Here is a 13,409-nt window from a genome sequence, read left to right on the forward strand (position 1 = left end):
ATACTATATCTTGATGTCTCACATCAATGATCTAAGAGATGGATCATTATCCTACCAAAGGAGAAATAGAGTATACACTAGTCTTCCCAAAGTCATGATATCTCATTTTAATACTTCATCGACTAGAAATATTTTAGAATATACGTTAACGACAAAATCAGGTCTCTTCATTATGATCATATCCGAAATGTCTGATAGTCTAGTATCATTCTGAGGACTTTATCTGTAATAAAATACTAGATAAATCTGACCAAAATAGCATACTATCATTTTGAACAAGGATATTATATTCATATAGGTCCTGTTACAATATACAATTATTACCTGTAGGGTACCTATATCTAACAAACTCTCACTTGTACTAAGGCTAATCATTGTAGTATCTAATACCTAATAGCTCAATAAAATTTTCAAATTGTGTACGAGCAATTGCCTTTGTGAATGGATCTGCTATATTATCTTTTGTGTCTACTCTTTTAATCTTGATCTCTTAGCGATTAACTATCTCCTTGATCAAGTGATACTTCCTCAGAATGTGTCTGGACTTATGGTGAGACAGAGGTTCCTTTGTCAGAGCTATTGTAGTATTACTATCACAATATAAAGGTATTTGATCTTTAATGGTGGGAACAACTTCCAACTCTGAAAGGAACTTCCTCATCCAGACAGCTTCTTTGGCTGCATCATGTGTTGCAATGTATTCGGCTTCCATAGTAGAGTCTGCTATTGTGTCCTGCTTGGAACTTTTCCAACTGACAGCCCTTCTATTGAGGGGAAAAACATATCTTAAAACAGATTTACTATCATCGATATCGCTCTGAAAGCTAGAGTCGGAAAAAACCTGCATTTGGAGGTCACTTTTACCGTATATCAAAAATAACTCTTTAGTCCGTTTTAGGTACTTAAGTATATTTTTAACCGCTTTCCAGTGCTCTTCTCTATGATAAGATTGGTATCTACTTACCAAACTGATTGAATAAGCGATATCCGGTCTAGTACATAACATGGCATACATAATCGATCCTACTGCCAAGGAATAAGGAATTAGACTCATGCTTTTCCTTTCTTCATCAGTCTGGGGAGACATCTTTTTAGAGAGGGAGATTCCAGGAGATGCAGGTACGAAACTTTTTTGGAATTTTCCATGCTAAACCGCTTTAGCACTTTGCCAATATATCTAAATTAGGATAATCCTAATATCCTTTTAGATCTATATCTATAGATCTGAATACCCAGTATACAAGATGCTTCATCCAAATCTTTCATGGAAAATCTTTTTGATAGCCAAATTTTAACCACTTGTAATAATGGTATGTCATTACCGATTAAGAGTATATTGTCTACATACAAAATAAGAAACGATACTATACTCCCAATTATCCTTTTATACATACATGGTTCATCTGGATTTTTAATAAAACCAAACTCTTTGATAGCATCATAAAAATAGATGATCCATATCCATGATGCTTGCTTCAGTCCATAAATGGTTTTAAGCAACCTACATACTTTTTCACTGCTCCTACTGACTACAAATCCCTCTGGTTTAGACATATATATGCACTCTTCTAAATCACCATTTAGAAATGCAGTTTTAACGTCCATTTTTCAGATCTCGTAGTCATAATGAGCAGCTATAGCAAGTAGGATCCGAATAGAATTTAGCATAGCCACTGGAGAAAAGGTTTCATCATAGTCCAAACTAGGTCTTTGACGAAAACCTTTAGCTACCAGTCTAACTTTAAATGTCTCTACTTTCCCATCTACACCTAATTTTTTCTTAAACAACCATTTGCAACCTATGAGTATCACGCCTTTAGGAGCATTGTCTAGGATCCATACTTTGTTGGTATACATAGAGTCTATTTTGGATTTCATTGCATCATGCCAAGCAACAAAGTCCCTACTCTGAGATGCTTGCTGATAACTCAAAGGTTCGTCATCATCTATGACATGATCTAACATGTTACCTTCAACAAGAAAACCATATTGTCTCTTAGGTGCATGAGATCACCTTGGATATCTGTGGAGTGGTTGAGATTCTTCTGGTATAACTGAATTTGCTGGTTCTACTAAATTATCAGTATTAATTTTTATCTCTGAAATTTCTTTCAATCTATCATGCTCCTACTAATTTCTTTTCAAGAAATTCCTTCTCTAATGTAGCAAACCGAGAAATAATTATTTTTTATTCATCGATGTGGTAGAATTGATATCTGGTGGAATTCCTTAGGAATCCTACAAATTTACACAATACTGAGCGTGCTTCTAACTTTTTAGGATCTTGCTTTTTTACATAAGCATGAAATCCCTAAATCTTAATATAATTAAGATGTGGTTTCTTCCCACTCCATATCTCATACGGAGGTTTAGGCACTGCTTTAGTTGGAACCCTATTCAGTAAGTGTGTTGTTGTTTCTAACGCATACCCCCAGAATAAAAAAGGTAACTTAGCATTACTCATCATGGAACGTACCATATCTAATAGGGTACAATTCCTCCTTTCTGACACGACATTAAGCTGTGGTGTAAAGGGTGAAGTAACCTAAGAGAGAATCAAACCGAGAAATAATTATTTTTTATTCATCGATGTGGTAGAATTGATATCTGGTGGAATTCCTTAGGAATCCTACAAATTTACACAATACTGAGCGTGCTTCTAACTTTTTAGGATCTTGCTTTTTTTACATAAGCATGACATCCCTAAATCTTAATATAATTAAGATGTGGTTTCTTCCCACTCCATATCTCATACGGAGGTTTAGGCACTGCTTTAGTTGGAACCCTATTCAGTAAGTGTGTTGTTGTTTCTAATGCATACCCCCAGAATAAAAAAAGTAACTTAGCATTACTCATCATGGAACGTACCATATCTAATAGGGTACAATTCCTCCTTTCTGACACGACATTAAGCTATGGTGTAAAGGGTGGAGTAACCTAAGAGAGAATCTCATTTTCTTTTAAAATACCTAAGAATTCCGAGCTAAAGTATTCACCTCCTTGATCCGATTGAAGAATTTTAACTTTCTTTCTCATTTGGTTCTCTACTTTATTTTTATACTCAATAAATTTTTCAAATGCTTCAGACTTGTGTTTCATTAAAAACACAAGTCTAAATATTAAAAAATCATCAGTAAAAGTAATAAAGTAGGAGTAGCCACCTCTGGTCATTGTAGACATATGACCACATACATCACTATGTATCAGTCCTAAGAGTTCTGTAACTCTTGATCTAGTTACCATAAATAGAGTCTTGGTCATTTTTCCTTTAAGACAAGACTTGCAAGTATCATAAGACTTAAAGTTAAATAGATCTAAATATCCATGTTTATGTAGCTTGCCAAGTCTTTCTTTATTAATATGACCAAGTCTACAATGCCATAAGAAAACGTCATTCATAACCGAGTACTTTTTTTTTATTAGTGTGATGAGTATTCAGAATTATGTTTTGATTAAGAATATAGATGTCATTACACAATGTTCCATAAGCAATCAACTTTTGATTAAATATGATATTCGTAACATTGTTCTCCAACTTGAATATATATTCATCTTTATCTAATAAAGATATGGATATTATATTACACATCATAGTTGGTACAAAATAACAGCTTTCAAAATCAAAATATTTCCATTTGACAAAGCTAGGTGAAAATCCCCTACTGCAAGTGTTGTAACTATTGCACCATTGCCTACTTATAGGGTCATCTCTCCAGCTCCAAGTTTCCTATAACTTCTCAACCTCTGTAACAAATTACTGATGTGAGATCCTGATCTGGTATCTAATACCCAAGATGTAGGACTTATAAAAAACTAATTCTGAGTAACAAACACATCTGAAGATGAAGCAACATCTTGCTTCTTCTTGATGAGTGAGGCTAAGAAACAAACACATCTGAAGATGAAGCAACATCTTGCTTCTTCTTGATGAGTGAGGCTAAGAATTCTGGATAGATACTCTTAACATTTGAAGCAACATCTTGCTTCTTCTTGATGAGTGAGGCTAAGAATTCTGGATAGATACTCTTAACATTTCTCAACCAGTGTATGTAATTAGGATCAGTTAACTTGTTCTGTTCTGATATAATTTTTAAGCCAAACATAATGGCCTGAAAAAAGAGAGAGAAAAGATATTTTAACAGATGTTCAATACATAAAATAGATTTGGTTCGTTTTTATCTAAGTTATGCCTCCCACTATTTTTCGAGTTCCTCAAAACCTTTATAAGAGGTGATCGAAAAACAACACCTTGTTTTCAAATGGGATCAAGATCCAATTATCATTGAATGCATCAACCTTAACGCATGCCAACAAATTGATACACTTAATAATTGGTAGACAACTTTTATCTTTTACACTCTTGTAATTCTTGATATGATTTTACCCCTAGTCTTTTATGACCTTGACGTATGCCAATAAATCATAAAATGTTAGTCAAGTTTGGACCCATCATTTCTTGACTGGCTTAAATTTAACTTATACAAACTCTTGACGTATGCCAACAAAGTCGGATAACCAAGTTAAGCTATCCTTATATCTTATATATAGATGAATACTACTTAGCCATAGAATAGTTATGCCTTGACGTATGCCAACAAACATAGTATTTATAAGCTTAATAGTATTCAACTGAAATGATGGAGGGCTACGGATGATTTCATAAATCTTTTACCGTAATCAAACTTGATATAATTTAAAGATGCTCTATTTTATACTTATAATAATTAAACTAGCCAGGTAAGTACAAGATTTGTGGGAGGGTTCTGAGATATTCATCGGGAATATTCATCAGATCTTAATTAAGTAACCACCGCTTTTAAGACTATAGCGCTAAAGATTGGGCATCACCCCTAATCTTAAGTTGGCCATCACCCCATGAGTTATATCTCATAATTATTTTCCCTAACACTAATTAAAAGTTCATTCTAAATACATTTCTTTTAACTTCTTTAGGTTTATTTATCTTTCACATTAACGCTATGTTAATATTGGTCTCACCACTCTATGGTCAATAAACTCTTATTGCCATATGTATCACAAAGTTTAAAAATAAGTTTTTATAATAAAAACTATTCTCTAGTGAAATAGAGATATAAACTTTATAGAATATAACACTCAATTGTATTGACATCTACAATTGGGGCATAACCAACATATCAACGTATGTAAAAGCAATATGGAATGGTAGTGGACAACTAAAGACTGCCAGTTGGAAAGTCTGTGAATAAGGTTTGTCATCACAAAGAAAATACCAATGGATGAAGAGGAGCAGGAGAAGATAGACTCATTCCAACCTAACAGGATACCCCCTAGATTCATTTGCTTCTAAGAAAATCCAGGATGCAATATTGTTACTTCCCAAACTTTTTAGGATATTAGGTCTGATGGAATTAAGCTTGGTTTCTTGGAGACCCACTAGATCTACTTTAGCTAACTGGATGCAGCCTCTCACCATTCTACGTTTAGCAGGGTTGTTTAAGCCTCTCACGTTCTAAGATTGGAGGGGACTAACTTAGGGAAGAGAGGATAGTTAGGTTGGCTTATCCCCTTCGTTCTCTATGGCTTGGATCTCTACCAAACCTAAGGGGTCAACCGGTTCTTTGATGTCACAATTGATAGATATATCACATAATTGTTGCAAATTTAATGAATTTATGGGCATCATAGAGGAGGAAGAGGAATATTTACCCTTAGAGGCAACTGGTGGGAAGCTCCTCTTCATAATTGAAAGGTGCTTCCTGTGGGGTAGGTGAGCCAGCATTCTTCTGGATGATTTTCTCTTTGATTGCTTCTTGACATTCTCAAAACCTGGGGGAGGGTCGAATGAGGATGCAACATCCATGGAATCGGAGGAATTGTTGATGTTGAGGGGAATTGATGGAGTTTGGTGGTTGGGGATGTGGAGTACGAGGGAGACTTTTGCTTGATGAGGGAAGGCAGCAGTAAGAAGATCCCACGAATCTTTGGTGATCCTAATTGGGACCCCCTTGAAGACGACATCCATTAGCTTAGGCGGGACCACCTCCTGGTAGTCTAGGAGTAGAATGTGAGGATAGGTGGGGGTGAGCATGACTAGAGTGGTCCCCCAACATCTGACATGTGCCTTTTCCCTTTAGGATCCGTGCAAGGGGAACAACTTCTACGGTCTTTGGGGGGACCAGAGGAGAATCATCAGAAGATAAAGATGGAGCTCCCGCTTTGAAAACAAAATTTTCAAAGTACTCTAAACATTTCCCTTTCCTTTCTAGGAGAGGTTTGCCCACAACCTTGAGTTGGATCGTACCTTCCATCAAATGCACATCGTCAGGGGATGAATATTAGAAAGTAATAGATTGAGGGATCTCTGATATGTCTCGGACGCTGAGCATGACCTTGCATTCTTTTACATGCTTTTAATCATGACATAGTCGGAGACTAAAATGGCATCTCCTATGTATCCTAACAGCTACATGAGGAACTTCGAGTCCCATAGATGGAGAGAGAGGTTGATGATTTCAACCTAGACATATACAAACTTGGGGAGAGCTTTGAGCCCTATCTTCTTTGACCAAGGGGAGAAAACTCCTCTGAAGTTACCCATGTCAAAATATTCCTTAGAGCATGCTTGATCTAGAGTCTCTTCGTTAAGGAATTGGATGAAGTAGGATGAAGAAGAGGTTTGTCTAATGTCGTACGTCCATCTGTCTATCTTGAGATGGAACTCCAAATTCTCAATGAGCTCTTCATAAGTTGGGTTACCCACTTGCAATTTAAAGAAACCAAAACAACAATATGCCTCCATGTTACTATTCACTGAAGGGCAGAGGGTGATGTTAGGGATGAACAATGGAGGAGGAGACAGAGAGGAAGGAGTGATGTTAAGCGGTGAGGATTGTTTTTATTGGGATAGAAAACCAAAGTGTGACCGACTCCATTATAGACAAAGCACTTGAAATCACCCATGGAACAATTCCTCCATGTGTGCTTTATCTCCACAAAGAAAGCACCTAAGGGATTTAGAAGGATGATGAAGGTGATAGGAACAGAAGGAGGACTTGGGTCTCTTGGAACGTCTAGGACACTTTGGTCTAGCCTTCTTCTAGAAGGAGGAGGATCCCCTTTTGAGAGGAAGGGATGGGAAGATGAGACGAGGGAGACTGAATGCCCTTGAAAAGATCTGCAAATGAAGATAAGAGGGACGGTGGGTGTTGGGGGCGGAGATTTTGGCTTGGCAGGGCTGTTTGTGGGTTGGTAGAGATAGGTATTACTAGAAGGGGGTCGGGCACGAAAGTTTCTCCAGGTAGGCGAAAGAGGGGGAGTGAAAGATGATTTGGGTTTGGAACTGTACGTTAGAGAGGCTGACTTAGGTGGCACTGTTGACGGAGGAATGAGAGACAGAGGAGTAATGGTGATATTAACGTTGTTGAAAGAGATTATATGTCACTAGGAGAATCGTGTTATCGCATGTTCGTTTCTTCTGCATGGTCACCTACCCAATCGCTTTTTGCCTCACAACGATCCATTTGAATTATTCCCTCTATTCATAAAAGATTAGTTATTTATGAATGATTTTTGCATTTTACTTAACTATAATTATGACAAACCACCGTAAATATATTTATACACACACACACATACACACAAACAGAAAAAAATAATAAACTTGAGATGGAGAGATGAGATTCTTATCATCAGATAGCCTAATATGCCATCTGGAATGATGATCAACACTGCTCTTTATGATTGGCCCTTATCATGATCTACACATAGAAAAAATTATTTCATTTTGAAAATTTTAATTATTATTTTACCTACGTGCAAAAGGGACGGCTACTAAGTGTTAGGACTCATATTTATGAGCCTACTTTCTAATCTATTTTTGATGATCAACAAACAATTTCTAATCTTATTTTCTAGCTTTTTTGTTTTTTCCTCTAACATGCTTCTAAGTCGGAGGTTGGTTGGAATTGCGCCTTAACGACGATATCTTAGAGGTTGGTGGAAATTCGGAATGAATCCCTTGCACTCAAGTCAAAGTCTCGCTATCGTACTTCATCCCGCAACCAAGTTTGAGCATTATGAAGATCATTAGCTTGGTATAGTATTTTAAGTTTAGTTGTGTACTTTATGTGTTTATACTTTAAGCTCAAATCATACACGTACACGTTTTCCCTATTTATCGTATCAGACATCCATTTGAGAATATATTGTGTTTTTAGATTATAGACTTAATGATATCATTTTACATCTTTTCAAAAGTCTATTAATCTTTCTCAAAACTTGTTTGGAATGAGTTCATCAAAATTAAGCATTTAACAAACTCTATATTTTTGACGATTTTGCAAAATAATGAGTTTTCATAAATGGGAAATGTTTTTTTAGAAATTCATTTTCTAACATGTTTATTTTCATATATATAAACATTTCCCCAAATTTTACTATTTTTTGTTGATTTGCTATTTTAATTTGAATTTAGAAAATTAGCTTTTCAAAATTCAGGTTTCTATGAATAGTATTTTCAGTCGACTGATTGGTTTCACCAGTCGACCGATCCTCTTGCATCAGTCGACCGATGTAATTTTTAAGTCGACCGACCATTGCAAATTTTTAGCCTAAGTTTTTTAGTCTTATCAGTAGACTAATTACTTAAATCAGTCAATCGAATAGTGTTTTTCAGTCGACCGATATAGTTCATCAGTCGACCAAACGATTAGTTTTCTATATCGGCTAGTTTTTGTGGAGTTTTGTTTTTGAAGCTATAAATAGTCCTCAACCATTAATTTATTCACTAGAGTTTTATAAGATAGTTTTGGGTAGTTTGTTTCACATTTTTGAAGATCAAAGTGTGTTTTGTTAGTGTGAAGAAAGTTTCACAAAGAGAAGAATCTTAATTTCTGTTTTGAGGCGTTCAACCTCAAATCTCTATATCAACATCTCTTTTTTTTAGAGAAGTTTTTCTAAACTCTTTAACTAGCTATTTAACATTTTAATTCTCACATATATATTCTAGATTGATTTGAGATTAATTCCATTTTACTCATTATTACACACACAACCATTTGAGCCTTAGTATTTCACATATTGTATAATTGGGTTGTAGGGTTGTTACATTGAGAGAGCTTACAATTCGTTCTCACTTATTTAGAGAACAAAATTATTTATTTGCACTTATTATGAAAAACACGTTGTAATACACAAGAACACTTAGAGGAGTGGTTGGAGAGAGACCGGGGTTAAATCCAAGAGGAGTGGGTTGGTAGTAAAGCCTAGGAAAAGATGGTAAATCCAAACACTTGAAGAAAGTAACATGAGTAGTCCAACACTTAGAGGAGTGTGTCTTGTGGGATTGACAATCGTGTGAGTAGTAAAAAATTTCGGTGAACTTTGGAAATCAATTGTGTAGATTTTTCTTGTGATATAGTAGAGAATCTCCTCGAGGTGAGGAGCAAAGATGTAGGTCGTGGGTTGACCGAACTCCGTAATCATATGTTTGTGTTTGTGATTGACTTTGGCGTATTTTTCATCTTGCTCTTATTATTTATATCGCCTATTGTCATATTATTTTATTGTATACCATTGCTTATATTTTTGTGTATATCATCATTGCAAGGATAATTTATTATTAGTTTTAATTTGGCATCAATATCGGATTAGATTAGTAACTATCCTATTCACCCCTCACCCCCTCTAGGGTACTTTTAATTGGTATCAGAGCTTTGTGCTCTTGATTCATGGCTTAATCGCCTAGAGTCAAAGATCCTCGCTTTTCATTATTGCTAATCTAATTTTGTGATTTTGATCTTGGTTGCATAGTTATTATGGATATACATGGTGCACCTAGTTTAGGCTATGATATTAATATTGTTCCTAAATTCAATGCTTTTCGTATGCTCAATGGATGTTTAAATTTAAATTATTTGTTAGATCTAAACATATCGACTTGTGGAAATTAATTGAATACTGTTACACCGTGTCCACGTTAGAGAGATCTAAGTGGAGCAAGGATGATAAGAAGGCATTTACAATGAACAAGTTATTATTAGAATTTGTGCTTATTGCTTTTAAACCATCTATTTATAACAAACTTGCTTCTTTTGATAGTGCTTTATACATTGTGGAAATTTATAGAAGTACACCACGACAACTTAGAGGAGATCCAACGTGTTTTGATAGATTCAACTTCAAGTGCAATAGTAGACAACATCGGAGTATCATCATCGTGCACACGGCCTCTAGGCAATTGCCCTAGTGAGGTATGCGAGTCCAAAACTAAAAGTGAACTTTCTTTAGATAAACTCGCTTGTCCATATGAACGATTAATGCATTCCTATAATAAATTGCATCATAATTTTATAGATTTAAAAAGCAAGCATGTTATTTTAAAATCCGATCAGGATAATGTTAGCTTGTCTAATGATAAGAAGGATGTCATACTAGAAGTAGAATTAATTAGAAATAAATTTAATTCTTTCAAAAATAATCATGTTTGTTCTACTTCTATTTGTCAATGCAAATGTGACAAATGATGAGTTGAATCATGTGAAAAACTGCATATCTTATTTAGATTCAACACTAACTAAATGCATTGACAATAATAAGAAACTTATGAACTTGTATGCTAAATTACGTGCAAATTCTTCCAAATCATATACTCACTATGCATACATGTATAATAAAATTTATAAATATTCTATTTGTGGTCGCAAATACCATCTCGCTAAATTTTGATATGATGTACAAAAACCCACTAATGCCAATATTATTGCTCCTTGTGCATCTCATAAAATTTCTTCACCACACACTCACACACATGCACCCATTGATCATCACAATCATGTTAGTGTGTTTAAATGTTATTTTTGTCGTAGATTTGGATATTTAACAAAATTTTGTTTTGATTTGTAAAAAAATTAAATTTGTGAAATGCTCCAAAAAGACCACCTTTATTTAAAAATGTTTTCCGTGCACTTTTAAAAGGTCATAAAAAAAAATGCATTCATTTCATTACACATATTGCAATAGAATGGGTCATTTGCGTAATTACTGCTATGATCGGACACGTGCACAAAATGTACCTAAATAGGGTCATAACCCAAGGGCCTTGGATTTCATTGATAGGGGTCATGTCCCTAAACTCTCTGACACCAAGAGTGTTTGGGTACCAAAATATTTTTGATTTTAAAAATTAAGATTTTTAGCACTTTCATTTTTATTTCTTTTTGGCAAATGTATTTGAACAATTTGCGAAAATATGTTTGATTTTAAAGAACAATTCTTAACATCTTTCATTTCTTCATGTTTTCAAAAGATGAATTTTGTAAACAAATTGTGAATATCTTTACAAAATATATAAAAGAATATATTTTTGTTATATTTAGAAAATAACTTTATATATATATATATATATGTGTGTGTGTGTTAATGATTTACTATACTTCTCTCCATTCATAATGGAAAATGACTACGCATTACACAAATATGATACTAATCACAAATGTGGCAATAGTTAATCTATTCTTCTATACAAATGGGAGGATACAAGATTTACTGTTCATGCTACAGTAATTCTCTCTCCTCTAACCCGTGTATCCACATCAGCTCAAATTTCAAAATTCAAAACACCCCCTATAATTCTCTCTCTTCTCACCCCACTCATCATCTCTAGGCTCCGATCGATTCCTCCGCCTCCTCTCCTCCCCTCCCTCCACCGCCTTCTCCAGCGACGGCGACGGCGACCGCTTCGAGCTCGACGAACCAACACAGATCCAAACCCTAACCCTAACCCTAGCCCAAGCCCAAGCCCTAGCACCTCTATCCACCACCATTCCCCTCTAAACTCTAGCCCTAACTCCAGCCCGAGTAGATCGCAGCGGATTCCTTCGACGATCGAGGAGCAGCTGATCTTGAAGTCGATCAAAGATTTAGATTGCCCTTGGGAGAATCTCCCCAAGCGTCTCCAGTCCACGCTCTCCAACAAGGACGAGTGGCATCAGAGGTAAATTTCCAAGCTCAAAATTCTAAAAATTGTAATGGACGCCTCTGAATTGCTACTGCTCAACAAACGATAGCAACAGCATCATCAAGATCAGCAGCAGCAGTGGATTCCGATTGTCGATGAGATTACCACCGTCTCCGAGAAGGTCGACGACGTGGATCCAACCCTCCTGCGCATCCAAGCCCTAAAATTAGTAACCCCCTCTCTCTAAACCCTAATTTTCTCCTTTCTAATTTTCCTTTTTTTGAATTTTTAATTAATTTTTTTGACAGACGAAACCGATACTGAAATCGCCGCCTCAAACTGAGGGCAGCTTGACTGATATCTTAGTTACCAGAAAGCCCTCGACTTCATCCTCTGCTCCTTCAATTTCAGGTAAATGATTTATAAATTTATCATCTTTGTTTATTCAGAGTGAAGCGCCCAATTTTGTTTTGTTGATGAAGCCCTAATATTGCTCACTGTATCTGTTGAAGTACACAAGAAAGGTTAAATTGCAGATAACCCCTCATCTAGGCCTTCACTTGGACTTACGATTCCTAAATTCTCATTATCAAAAGGATAAATTGCAGAAAATAGTTGAAAGGTAATAACTGTTAATGAAATTCTAGATATGAGGGGTTATGTGCAATTTAACCTATACAAAATTTGAGTAAGCAAAGCTAATAGGTAAATATGGCTACAAGCGAACTTTGCGTTGTTTTCAAAAAAAGGTCTATTGAAATGCATTTATTTTTTGTGTGCTTACAAGAATAGTAAGAAGAAAGGTAACATCTTTAGACAATAAAAGAATTCACAAATTTGTGCTGCAATAATTATTACTTATATACTTGCCGAAAAGGAATCTATCTGAGATGTTTTACTGCCTAACTCTACTCTGACTAACATAGCTTTGCAAACATCCAAAACTACTAATCATCAGTAGATTATTTTCTGCAGTTTATAAATACAAGACACGTTGAAAGTTCAAATCATAAAATTTTGTGTGACAACATGGAAAGTATAAAATAATACCTTCATTTGAGAAAAGTAGGAATAGCTAAGATGTGTTGCGTTTTGTTTAAACTTGGCTTTTTTTAAAAAAATCTGCTTCCCTTGGTAGTCATTCTCTTCCCGTGTCATGTAACACTTCTGTCCTAATATTCCAGAAATCCCTTTGTCATGTTTACTACTTGGAACACTGAATGTAACACGTGCATCCGTGAGAGAGGTTGACGTTGAGAAATAAGCGGCCATGGGGGGTATTTTGCTGGTGAGAGGATCAGAATTTTCATTTATAACCTCTCTCAAAAACCATCATGATTTTAGGTTTTGTTGATTCAATCTAATTTCTATGCATATACATATATATATATATATATATATATATATATATATATATATATTCATATTTGAATATAATACAAGTGGTGTTTTTATGTTTTTCATTCATAGT

Source organism: Asparagus officinalis, chromosome 3 (genome assembly GCF_001876935.1).
Source record: "Asparagus officinalis chromosome 3, Aspof.V1, whole genome shotgun sequence".
NCBI lineage: Eukaryota > Viridiplantae > Streptophyta > Magnoliopsida > Asparagales > Asparagaceae > Asparagus > Asparagus officinalis.